General features: G+C 36.5%; 1 long non-coding RNA gene across 3 annotated transcripts in view; it reads right to left on the minus strand.

Annotated features, from left to right (window-relative positions):
- LOC123388281 overlaps positions 1-13,884 on the minus strand; it is an 18,176-nt gene continuing 4,292 nt past the window's right edge. For 2 of the 3 annotated variants that reach the window (XR_006602821.1, XR_006602823.1), the window contains one exon: positions 1-343. This is a non-coding gene — a long non-coding RNA (uncharacterized LOC123388281). Of the gene's footprint in view, positions 344-12,714; positions 13,012-13,884 lie in introns of all 3 variants that reach the window. The other variant, XR_006602822.1, reaches the window with a different exon arrangement.

Below are 13,884 nucleotides of genomic sequence, written 5' to 3' on the forward strand. Positions count from 1 at the left end.
TTTATAAAACAATTGTAACATTTACTGTTGTGAATACAGGTAATCTCCATCAAAACATCACATCCCCTTGAAAATGACTTGTGTACAAAATTGCAGATGCCAAGTATTACAGCCAGATCTTATCAATTGACTTCTTACACTTAAAAATGTCCACCAACAGTGTTGCAAACAGTCTTTACATTGTTGTGGGGTTTTTTGTTGGTTTTTTTGGTCCGCGAAGGAATGGCCCAACTCACTGAAGATCAGTTCTCCACATATTCGGTAATAATGCAATTTCAGATGTATTTCATGCTGCCCAGAGATGTTGCTTTGAGTTTGCCTTGAATATTATCAAGTCCAATTCCTGTGGTAACATGAGAATTCACTTACAATTGTAAAAATAAGTAGTTCAGAAGAAAAGCAGAAAAGATAATACAAACATGTGTAACACTTAATGATTTATTATAAAATCCTTTCACATCAGTGTTTTTTATTTGATCCTACCAACAGCCATATAATAGTAATAATAGTAGATTATATATACATATATATCAACCACATAATAACGATGATGATAATTGCAATTATATCGTTATTATTTTTACATTTTACAGATGAGGAAATAGAATCAGAGGGGCTAGGAGTTCGCCAAGGACTGGCTAAGACTTACAACTGAGGTCCTACGACTAAACTCTACTCAGCAATACTTCCTGAAATCTTCCTATAAGAAAAAAAAAGTTGAAAATTTTAACTCTGGCAATTTTTGTTGTTATTGTGTCATTTCTTTTCTACACATATATATATATATATATAAATTCGCTAACAGTTGAGACGGTATGCATTTCTTTCACTGAAGTACAATCATGGGAAGTGCATGGGTAATAGCCTCACATTATTACCTCCTCTCTATTGTGTTCTAGTAGCAGCACACTTTGCCTTAGGCTTCACTCATTAAGAGTGACAATTCATTGTTAGTAAAAAGTAACCTTGAGTTGCTTTGTACTACTTTTAATTTGGCCTGATGCTGAAACCTGACAGTGTAGTTTTATCAAATGGTGGTCTGAACTTCAAGACTTACCTTACCACCTAGAGCAACTATTAGAGACAGAACTGGTTATAGACAAGTTATAAGCAAGGTTGCTAGTTATAAGCAAAGTATGGGCAGTTAGAGCAAAGTTATTAGTTAACTGTTAATATATGAGAAATTTTAATTCTGCCCTTATGACTAAGCCATTAATGTTAAAATTATTTAAAATATTTGAAGTATTTTATCTAATAAAATATTTTCCTTATTCAATAAGAAACGTGATCCTTTGTATATATCCTTATTCAAATAAACTGAGGAATCTTGTCAATCACTTACTAATAGAATTAGTTAACTTCACAAAAATGTTAGAATATTAAAAATCTGTAGTTTTACTATTGGATATAATTCCATAGAAAAGCATTTTCATATGTCATATCTTTAAAGATCATAGGTATTTTTTATATTTCTATTTTCAAGTACTCATGATTAATGAGTCACTATAGTGATAAAAAAACCATGGCTTACACATTTTATCTTCTCACATATGGTTTGCATAGAACCAGATTCTCCCCAAGACATTATTTTGTTGTTGATAACTATTATTTACAACTAACCTATCTCTTGACCTATTCATATCTATATACATGTATATTCTATGTAGTTAGATGTATACACACTGACACACACATACATTTTCCTTTTTAAAAATTTGTGTTATAAGTCCACTGTTAGGCTCCAGTGACTTCAGTATTTTGTTCATGTTTTATTAGAAATGCACATGGTTTCTGAGGTCTTTAAACAAATACATGGAATGGTTGAAAGATTTATATTGCTCATGCTTAGCTAAATATGTCATCTCTAGAAAAGATGTGGTTTATTTTGGCACTGTTTTAAAAACTCAAATATTTTAAACATTTGTTAAGTTGGAGCTTGCACATTTGAACTAGTAGCATACGTTCCAGAATAACTTCTCAAGTTACCAAACTTTTTGTAATCCTTTTACTAGAATAACCTTTTTTGAAAGGTTTTTTTCTGTTCTTTTTTATTATGTACTTTAAGTTAAATTTATAGAGGTTGGAGTTATTATTTTTAATGTAGGATTTCATAAAAGAAGAAGACAACGATGAGTATTTATTTTTGAGAATCATTAAAATATTGTATGCCCATTTTGATAATTCTTTGCAGAAATCTTAATACACTTATTTTTAATTTTATAGTTATCTAAGCGTAGTTTTGGAGTACACTAGTACTTTTGAAGCCACTAGTTTCTTACTGTCTGATTATTAACAAAGATGCATTTTAATGCACAAACTCAAATATCTAAAATATATATTTATTTTTTATTCATATAAAATCCACTACTGCAAATCCTACACATTTCAATGCAAATATTATACATTGATCTTAATGAAACTTTGAGTGGTACAATCCCGAAGATCCTATACTGGATACGCCTATAAAATACACTGTAGTAGCAAGACTGATTAGGTTCACCATCAAACTGTGTCTGACTTCCTTAACAAGTTTAATAAAGATAGAAATTGATATGAACAAATTTTTAGGTACCATAAGAACGTTTAAAAACTATTTAGATATTAAAAAAAGAATAGCAATAAAATATTAAAGATAAACATTACTTTTGGTAATATGGTTAGAAGAACCTAAGGGGGCACCTGGGTGGCTCAGTTGGTTAAGGGTCTGTCTTTGGCTCAGGACCCCATCATCTTGGGGTCCTAGGATCAAGCCCCACATCGGGCCCATGCTCAGAGGGAATTCTGGTTCTCCCTCTTCCTCTGCCTCTCCCCCTGTCTCATGCCCGTGCTCTCTCTCTCTCAAATAAATAAATAAAATCTTAAGACAGGAAAGAAGGAAGGGAGGGAGGGAGGAAAGGGAAAAGAAGAAAGAACCTAGGAAGGGAGATTAGGTCTCTCTCTTTTTTTTTTTTTTTAATTTTTAAGATTTTATTTATTCATTTGACAGAGAGAGATCACAAGTAGGCAGAGAGAGAGGGAAGCGGGCTCCCCGCTGAGCAGAGAGCTGGATGTGGGGCTCCATCCCAGGACCCTGGGATCATGACCTGAGTCGAAGGCAGAGGCTTTAACCCACTGAGCCACCCAGGCGCCCTGAGATTAGGTCTCTTAATGAAAAAACAATACACTGGTTGAAATCTACTGCAAAGCACCTCTACTTAATTTTGTAATTTTACATGGAATTTTGCTGTAAGCAGTAGCTGAAATCTAAAAACTGCTTCTATTCTGTTTAATTATTCAGTCAGGGGACACCTGGGTGGCTCAGTGGGTTAAAGCCTCTGCCTTCAGCTCAGGTTATGAACTCAGGGTCCTGGGATCGAGCCCCGAATTGGGCTCTCTGCTCAGCAGGGAGCCTGCTTCCTTCTCTCTCTCTCTCTGCCTGCCTCTCTGCCTACTTGTGATCTCTGTATGTCAAATAAATAAATAAAATCTTTTTAAAAAATTATTCAGTCAGGGTAAGGTAATGTAAGTACCTTACATACACTACATAATACCTGCAGGGAATGTAGTGAACTTGGAACTGGAAGTTTAATTTTATTCATTCATTCATTCATTCATTCATTTATTTGACACGCACAGAGAGAGAGAGAGAGATCACAAGTAGGCAGAGAGGCAGGCCGGGGGGGGGGGGAGCATTCTCCCCGCTGACCAGAGAACCAGAAGTGGAGCTCTATTCCAGGACCCTGAGATCATGACCCAAGCTGAAGGCAGAGGCTTAACCCATTGAGCCACGCAGGCATCTCTGGAATTGGAAGTTTAAAGTACTAAGGGTGGGGTGGACAGTAAGAATCTTTGAGGCAAAGATTCTATAAACTGTTCATGTCTAAACTGTCACATCACAGTTTACAGAAATTGTCTGACCATGCGTGTTCTTTGCGATATTATTACACATTTTACTTCTACATTTGTACACAATAATAACATCATTATTATTTTTGCTTTAAAGAACAATCTTTAAGAAATTTTAAAAGGTAAGAACATTATTTTGTATTTTTACCATTTCCAAGGCTCTTCTTTATGTAGATCCAAGTTTCCACCCACTGTCCTATTCCTTCTTCCTGAAGCATTTATCGTTTATACAATGCAGGACTATGAGTCATGAGTTCGTTTAGCTTTTGTATGTCTGAAAAATGTCTGTCTTTGCCTTCATTTTGTGAAAAAAGTTTTTTTGCTGAATACAGAATTTTAGGATAAAATTTTTTCAGTATTTTCAAGATGTTGCTTTTTTGTCTCTGGCTTGCTTTGTTCCCGCTGTCATTTTTATTTTTATTCTCTATATAATAATGTCCTCTAGCTGCTTTAAAGACTTTTCCCTTTGTCATTTCTTTCAACCAAAGGATATATTATGGTATATATTTCTGCATGCTTCTGTGCTCATGGTTTGTTCAGTTTCTTGGCGTGTGAGTTTGTAGTCTAACTTTTAAAAAATTTCAACCATTTTTTGAAGATTTCATTTATTTATTTGTCTGAGAGAGCACAAGCAGGAAGAGCAGCAGGAAGAGGAAGAAGCAGGCTCCCTGCTGAACAGAGACCCTGATGTGAGACTTGATCCCAAGACCCCAGGATCATGACCCAAGCCAAAGGCAGACACTTAACCAACTGAGCCATCCGAGCATCCCTCAGCCATTTTTTTTTTAATAGATTTCTGTCCCCCAGGTCTTTTTCCTCTCCATCTGGAACTACTGTTCAATATATATTAGGCCACTTTAAGTTGTCCTTCAGCTATTTCATGCTTCATTTACTCTTTTTTTCAGGCTGTTTTCCTCTGTTTTATTTTGGATAGTTTCTATTGCTTTATTTTCAAATTTACTAATCTTTTCTTTTGCAGTGTCTAATATGTTCTTAATTCCATCCAGAGCCTTATTCATTGCAGGTGTATTTTTATCTCTAAAAGTTAAATTTGTGTATTTTTAATTTCTCTTATCTCTCTCCTGAATTTATTTGTGCCTTATGTTATCTTCTGGAATATAGAAAATATTTATAAGAACTGTTTTAATGTTCTTTTCTGTTAATCTATTTCCAGGTCTCTCACTATTGATTTTTTTCCCTCATCATGAGTTATATTTTCCTGCTTTGCATGCCTGCTGACTTTTTTTGGATGCCAGTCATTGTGTATTTTAACTTGTTGAGCATTGGGGGTTTTTTTTGTTTTTTATTAAAATTGTTTGAACTTTGTTCAGTGATACACTTAGACTACTTGGAAACAGTTTGATCCTTACAAGGGTTTTTTAAGCTTATTAGCAGGATCGGGTACCTTTAATATCAGGCTGATTCTTCCCCACAATTTAGGCAACACCCCTCTGAATGCACTACCTGTGGAGTATGAAGCTTCTCTTCTTTGACTGGTCACAACCTTGTGTGAGTTTTAGTAGTTATCCTACCTGCTCCTTTCTGGTAGTTCTTGCTGTCACTTGGTAGCTTACTGTCACTTATGCTGGATCAGTGCAGAGAGGAAGTCGGGGTATGCACGGCCATTCTCTACACCCCACCGCTTTCACGGACTCTCCCTGTGTCATGTTACCCACTGCATGCAGACCCTCTTCTTCCGTACTCTGACCTGCAGATCCTAGCCACCTCGGCCTCCCTCACATTCTCAGCTCTGTGTTCTCAACTCAGGGAGGCTGCCAGGTTCTGTTCCTCCCTGCCCTCTGCTCTGTAATCTCTCCAGATGGTAAGCTGGGTTAATCGTAGAGCTCACTTCATACACTTCCCTTCTCTCAGGGATCACTGTCCTGGGCTGCCTATTGTCCAAAGTCCAAAAACATTGATCCATGTATTTTCACCATTGTTTGCTGTTGTCGTAGTTGGCTTGGGGTGTGATTTTTTTTTTTTAAAGTTAGGGGATAAACGTGGTCCCAGTGACTCCATCATAACCAAAACTATAAGTCACCCTGTAACTCTTTTAAAATGTCGTCTTATTGCCTAGCTGCCCTCTTCCCTATTGAGAAATTAGCTGTCAGTCTTAACATTTTTCTCCTGAAAGTAAAGTCTCTGTTTTATCTGATTTTTTTTTACATTTTCATCTTTTTCTTTGTTTTTGACAGTTTTGTGCCTAGCTGAGGTGTTCTTTGTGTATTTCTTGCTTGATTTCATCCATCTTATTAAATCTCTAAGTATCTTTTCTTAACTTTAGGAAATCTTTGATGAATATCTTTTTCTCCTCCTTCGGAGATTCCAATTGTATATATTTTATATTTGTTCTCTATGTTCCCACATGCCACTTTAACCCTCTTCTGTATTTTCCTATTTTTCCTCTAGGTACAGTAGTTGTGAGTTTTAAAAATTGTCTTTTATTTCATTAATCCTGTCTGCTGCTATTAAAGCTATCTATTCAGGTCTGAATTTTAGATTCTATGCTTTTCAATTTTATAGTTTCCTCTTGTTTTGATTTTAGTTTTGATTTTGTTTTTTTGTTTTGTTTTTTTGCTACATTGCAATTCTCTGGTGAAATGCTCATCTTTCTAAGTATATTGTCTCCCCCTCTGCTTCTGTTTTTTGAATATGCTAGTTGAATATACTTAAAAGGCTATATCCACATGTCTGCTAACTCCAGTATCTGAATCATCCATGGTCTGTTTGTTTTTTGCTTTCTAGATGCATGGTCCTCTCTCTTGGCATGCCTATGAATTGTTGACTCAATATAAGACATCATGACCCTCTGGATGATTTTGTGTTCCTCCGGAGAGGGTTTAGCCTTTCCTGTCTTAGGAAGATTGAGGGGAAGCTAATCACCTTAATCCAGTCAGGTACTGTGCTGAATGGTAGCTGGGTTATATCCTGAGTAAGCCTCCATTTTCTCTGGCTTGCCTCTCTTCCAATGGCATAGCTCAGTCAGGCTTTCAGTGGTGCAAGTGATAGTTTCATGGGGGCCCTTTGAGATAGCCTCATCTGAGTTTTGGGGGGGGGGATGTTTGTTTAAGTAGGCTCCATGCCCAGCACGGAGCTCAAAGCAGAGTTTGAACACACAGCCCTGAGGTCATGACCTGAGCTGGGATCCAGGGTCAGGCGGAATGGACTGAGCCACCCAAGCCCCCCCTCTTCTGAGCGTTTTTTAATCAACTTAAGACAGCTCCGAATTTGCCAAGTATTTTGAGTATTTTGAAGGGAAACTGGGTGTGTGTTTCAGGCCCTTTGCCTCCCCAGGTCTGTCCCTCCAGCCTTGCAAGATGGCCAAAAGCTGTTTCCTCTGTCTCTAGCAGCAGTCTTCTGCTAGGACAAAGCCCAGATTATCTTTCTCTCACCTTCACCCAAACCCAGCAAATGCCTCCAGGGGAAAAGCTGCTGCAGATCATCAGTTTACCTCTGTTGTTCTCTTTTTAGAATCCTAGTCCCTCTCCTCTTTCTTTTAGCCTGTCTCTGATACTCCTTAAGCAAATAACTTTTTGTAAGTTACCCAGCTTTACTTGTTTTCAACAGGAGCATTTATCTGCCACAAACTACTGTCTTCTGTCTAGAAGCAGAATTTCAGTGAGTCTTTCATTTCTGTAATATTTTTTCATGTCTGCACATTGTATTCTGTTCATTCCTAAATCCAGTTGGTCATTTTTATGGTCTCTTGTTCCTATCTCATATTTTCAGTCCCTTTTTATCTTACACATTTTAAACACGCTTATTCCATACTTAACTTCTGATCATTTTATAGCTCAGGTATTTCCAGCTCCGATTTTGCTGTTATGTCTGCCAGCTACATTTATGCTATCTTGTTTCTTTGGATGTTTGGTGATTTATGAACGTGAGCCTGTCTGTCTTAGAATTATCATCTGTGGGGCTCTTCAAGGCCTGGGTTGAAGACAGTGCCTCAGCAGAGGCTTCACATTTGCTTCTGTTAATGCCCTCTGGGAGAATGTACCAGCCTTAGAGCACTTTATAAACATAATCTGAGGGGCGCCTGGGTGGCTCAGTGGGTTAAAGCCTCTGCCTTCCACTCGGATCATGATCTCAGGGTCCTGGGATCGAGCCCTGCATCCGGCTCTCTGCTTGGCAGGAAGCCTGCTTCCCCACTCTCTCTCTCTGCCTACTTGTGATATCTGTCTGTCAAATAAATAAATTTAAAAAAAAAAAAAAAAACATAATCTGAGGGATGCCTGGATGGCTCAGTTTGTTAAGCAGCTGCCTTCGGTTCAGGTCAGGATCCCAACGCCCTGGGATCGAGTTCCACATCGGGCTCCTGCCTCTACCTGTGCTCATTCTCTCTGACAAATAAATAAAATCTTAAAAAATAATAATAATCTGAATTGTACTGGGCCAATTTTATTGATTGTAATTTGGGTTTGGGTCAGAAGCCCATCTGAGTTCTAAGTTAGGATTATAAAACTCATGGCAGGTCCCATGTTTATGGATTGGAAGAGTTAATATCACTAAATATCCATACTACCAAAAGCAGTCTATAGATTCAATGCAATTTCTCTCAAAGTTCCAATGGCATTTTTTACAGAAGTGTCAAAAACAATTCTAAAATTTATATGGGACCACGAAAGACCTCACATAGCTAAAGCAATCCTGAGAGAGAACATAGTAGGAGGCATCACACTTCCTGATTTCAAGCTATATTATAAAGTTATAGTCATCAAGACAGTACAGTACTAGCATAAAAACAGATGAACAGATTTTGTCAACTAATATTTGACAAAGGAGCCAAGAATACTCAAGAAAAACCAGTCTATTCAATAATGGTGCTGGGAATACTGGATATTCACGTGTAAAAAAATGAAACTCGACCCCTATCTTGCACCACTCACAAGAATTAACTTGAAATCGATTAAAGGCTTAAATGTAAGACCTGAAAGCATGAAACTCATAGAAGAAAACATAAGAACAAAGCTCCCTGACATGGGTCTTGGCCCTGGTTTTTTTGGATATGACACCCAAAACACAAGCAATAAAATGAAAAATAAGTGGGATTATATCAAACTAAAAATCTGCACAGAGGGGCACCTGGGTGGCTCAGTGGGTTAAAGCCTCTGCCTTCAGCTCATGTCATGATCCCAGGATTCTGGGATCGAGCCCCGCATCGCGCTTTCTGCTCAGCAGGCAGCCTGCTTCCTCCTCTCTCTCTGCCTGCTTTTCTGCCTACTTGTGATCTCTGTCTGTCAAATAAATAAATAAAATCTTAAAAATAAATAAAATCTGCACAGAAAAAGAAACCATTGGCAGTGAAAAGACAACTTGCATAATGGGAAAAAAATATTTGCAGCCATATATCTAATAAAGGGATAATATACAAAATATATAAAGAAATATTGATAGCATAAAATAATCTAATTAAAAGTGGGCAAAAGACGTAAATAGACATTTTTCCAAAAAAGATATGTGGAGAGCCAACAGATATATGAAAAGATGCTCCACATCCCCAGGCATTAGGTAAATGCATATCAAAACCACAAAAGAATCTCACCTCATGCCTATTAGAATCGCCATCATCAAAAAGATAAGAAATAAATTCTGGCCTGGTTGTGGAGAAAAGGGAAGTCCCTCATATATCGTTATGATTGTAAATTGGCATAGCCACTATGGAAAACAATATGGAAGATCCTCAAAAAATTAAAAATAGAACTACCGTATGATCCAGGAATTCCACTTCTGGAAATATATCTGAAAGATGTGAAAAGGACAGCTGCACCGTCATGTTTCTAGCAGGATTATTTACAATAGCCAAGACGTGGAAACAACATAAGTGTCTATCAGCAGATGAATAGATAGAAAAGCTGTGGTATATATATATATAAAGTGGAATATCATTTAGCCTTTAAAAAAAAAAAAGAAATCCTGCCATTTGTAATAACATGGTTGAAACTTGAGGGCAATATGCTAAGTGACATAAGTCAGACAGAGAAAGACAAATTTGTATGGTCTTGTTCTTATGTGGAATCCTGAAAAATTCATAGAGGAAATACTTTTTTATTCTACATTCATAGCCTGAGTTCAATATTTTTTCCTTGTGTGGGCTCTGGACTTTGTCTCCTATCCCCTGCTCCCCTGGAGGTCCATGAAAACCAGAGCTCAACTTCATCCCATCATAAGGCAAATTCTTTCAAGGTAAAAACTGCCTTTTGTACTCTACTTACCATCAAAGGTTCCTAGTTTTCCTTAGGTTTTGGCCTCTGAATATTCCTCACCAACTAGCAAATTTACTGATAGCTTTTGAGAGGGTGTTTGTCATTTTCTATCCAGCATTTTTAGTTGATTACTGAGAGCGGTTCCAGGTTCATCATGGCAGGAAACAGTAGTCAGGGCTGAATGTTATTAAATGTGTGTACACACACACACACACACACACAGATAAAATTGTACTACTAATAAAATGTTCTGAATTTAGTTCCAAATTTAACATCACTTGTATACATGATTAAAATGAGTCGATAATAAATTTACTTTCCAAGATCCGTAACTGCAGCTCTTTGTCCCCACCAGTAACTACAAGCAGTTTTTCATTAAAGAAAAGAAAATGATTGAATAATCCAAATTAGCCTGGGCAAGAAAACTAACAGCTGCCTAAAATGAAATGTTTGAGTTATGAGCCATGTGCCACTTTGGTTTATCTGCAGCCAAAAGGTTTAGAATCCTTATTCAATTAACCATGTTGCTTGGGAGGGCCTGGTTGCCCTGAATCAGAGCTGCTTGGTGATGAGTAAGAGGTATCCGTGACACGCAAGTTCAGACCATGCAACTCTGTTTTTGTTGTTTGAACTTTCTTCTCCGTTGTAGCTAGGGATCCGGCATGGAATTTAAACACTTGTGTGGTAACTCCATTCCTTTCGGCCATTGTGTTGTTAAGCTCTAGCTAACGAACTTTTAACACCGGCTCGATGTAAAACAAGACTTAGAAAAGAGCAGCAATCAACATTTCGGGTTTTATAATTAAAATCATATGATTTCTGTGTTTTAGGAAGTAAGCTGCCCTGGTCTATCGAGTCCCAACTGCTGCCCCAAAAGCAGCCTTCATAATATGTGCGAAAAATAAAGAAATAAACCAAGGTGCATCTAAGAAAGTTAAATTAAGAACTGACTTTCATTTCAAAAACCTCACCTACTGTTAGGAAAACTTCAAAATGCAGACCTGTTTTAAAGCTTAGGAACTTTGCCTAAAATAAAGGAAACAGACTTACATAATATTTGCAAAGGTGAGTGCTGCCAAACACACCAGTCAAGTATACTTTGTCTCATGTGGCCCTTTTTTTCCATGCCAACAGTTGTTGTTGCCTAGGGAGATCCTCTTGATAACGTCACAAAGAATGTTTCTCAGACCCATATAGATTGTGTACACACTGGCTCGCTAAAGACAAGTTTTGATTTTAAATCTCTAGGCTTCATTTTGCTTCGAAGCGTGCTGTTTGAAATAAACAGGTGACTGTAAGAGAGGAGACTGAATCTCTTCTCCAACTCAGAAACTAGTTGTGAAGATAATTCTGGATGAGAAAATTTAAGTATAGTTTGAACAATGATATGTAATGTGACATGAAATATCTCAGTTTGAAGAATCACTGTGAAGAATTACTCTACACTTGAATGTATGCACTGACTTCTGATGTCTTACATCAGAGTCTTTTCACATTATGAAATTAGATTTGCTTTTTGCATCTTATTTTCTTAAACTGTGGTCATATTAAAAAGAGGAGCTGAATACTTTCATTTAGGTGACATAGTGACATACTTTCATTTAAGTGAATATGTAATCTTGCTTGTCAAAAAAAGTGAAGAAAACCTTTTGAAATCAAGTCTCAAAACTTCAGTCTTGTCAAAATCATCACTTTATTTCTGCTTTTATAAAATTGCAACAACTCATTCTGGAAATATAGCTATATTCTAGACTGAAATTTTAAATACTGCAGATATTACTGTCTTTCAGTTACAGTGAGAGAAACTGGTTTTATTATTTCAAGAGTCAAAGAATGAAGTGTATGTGTACAGTTTTGTTTGGGTGTTTGTTTTATAGATTTTAGGAAAGTTTTCTGGTTCCATATTGGATTTAAGGGGAAAAAAGTGCACAAATCATACTTGGAAATTTTGGCATGTTATTTTGTTTTCATATGGATTAAAGAAAATTAATAAAAGTAACTTTCTGTCATACTAATACATCTGACCTATGTATGCTCCAAGATTACTCTCCCATTTCAGTTCCTACCCTGTATTTTCGTTGTTTAATTCATTTACGTTTTTAATCCTCTACTCGGTCAAATCCACCTTCATGTGTTTAAATCCAATTCATCCTTCAAGAATACTTATGCACCACCCCCTTCATGAAGCTTTCCCTAATTCCCCGCCCCCACCTCACCACCAAGCCACGGCTAATCTCTCTTCTGTAGGCCTTATAGCTCTCTCTTCATCTCTATTAGGGCACTTACTAGGTTTCCCCTTGTTTCAGTATCCCTGTACTATCTCCCATTAGAGTGCAGCTTCCAGAGGTCAGACGTTATTCATGTTTCTTTGCACAGGTAAAACCTGATAAATAGTCATTTATCAAAACTAACAAGAGTTAATGATGAAACCTAAATCTTCCAACTATATTGTTGTTTTATAAACATTTGTATGACCTGTCTTTCAAAAAAAAATATATATATATATACATACATATATATGACCTTAAGATAGGAGATTTGAGTATCCTTTCCTAAGTATTAAAAGGTACTAGCATGTCAAATTATTTAGCACCTGGCATATCACCAGAAGAAACATGATTACCTGAAGACTTCGACTTTTAACCATAATCAGTTTAAAATAAAGAGTTGCAGACTTTGTTGTTGTTTGTGTGATTCTGATATAGGTTTCGTTTGTTAATCAGGACTTCTTGTGTAGCTGTTAAATGTTGGTCCTAGAAAGTTCAAAGTTTGAAGTTTCACTTTGTGATAAAGTGAAGGCAAGGTCCCATTGTCTTGGAAAGTTGAAACAAAATTTCCAGACCCCAAAATAGGCCATTTAAATCTTTACTGGACAACAGTAATAATTAAATTGCTTTCTGGAGCCAAGTGTGTCAAAAATCTGTCAGAGAGAGAAGATAAGCAATGTATAAACCAGTGTGATATATTCTGATGCCTTCTGATATTGCTGTGATCTACTTTAAATCATGATTTCAAATTCAATGATTTCTCATTTCTGAAAAGTAAAATTTTCTGAATTCTGATTATTAAGATAAATTTTCCTGATATTTTACCTTCTGGTTATATATTATTCTTTCAATACCTAAGCCATATTTTAAAATATTTATGAACAAATAAATTGGGCATGAACACTTCCTACCAAGCTACAGTTTCAAAAATTAATATTTAGTCACTAATTCTACTTTATCTCTACTTTATTCTCCACCAATTTTCATCAGGCAGCTTGTTAAGTGAAAATCCTAAAGCTTAAAAAGTGCACACCGTTTTCCAGTAAATAGGTCAGTTATATCCGAGGCTTTTTGAAACACTCAAGCATAGAATAGTCACTGCATTTACTTGTATGACCACGACATTAACACCCTAAAAATCTTTAAGTTCCTTAAAGAAGACTTTCTTCTCATAAATCTACCCTGGCTGTGCCTAACCAAATTACATTTTCAAGTAAGTATGTCCTCTGAAATTGTTTTTAGTATATACCTCACACACAAAGTTAACTATCTTGGTTATAATGGATTGCTGGCAGAGCAATTCACTTTCAATAACAGTATCTTGTTTGTAATTTTCTGGGAAATACAGTTCCTTTACTCATCAAGCAACAGTAAACCCAAACTACCAATGTTGTTTGCCATGTTGACAAACTAAAATCGTAATGAATAGTGCTCAAATGCTGGCATGCGGCTAGATGGTTCATCTTTGTCTTAAAAGTAGCAAAAGGTTAAGACACTAGCTATGTTAAGACTTAATCTTCCTTGAT

Source organism: Mustela putorius, unplaced genomic scaffold (genome assembly GCF_011764305.1).
Source record: "Mustela putorius furo isolate JIRA1106 unplaced genomic scaffold, ASM1176430v1.1 tig00003898_pilon_pilon_pilon, whole genome shotgun sequence".
Lineage (NCBI taxonomy): Eukaryota > Metazoa > Chordata > Mammalia > Carnivora > Mustelidae > Mustela > Mustela putorius.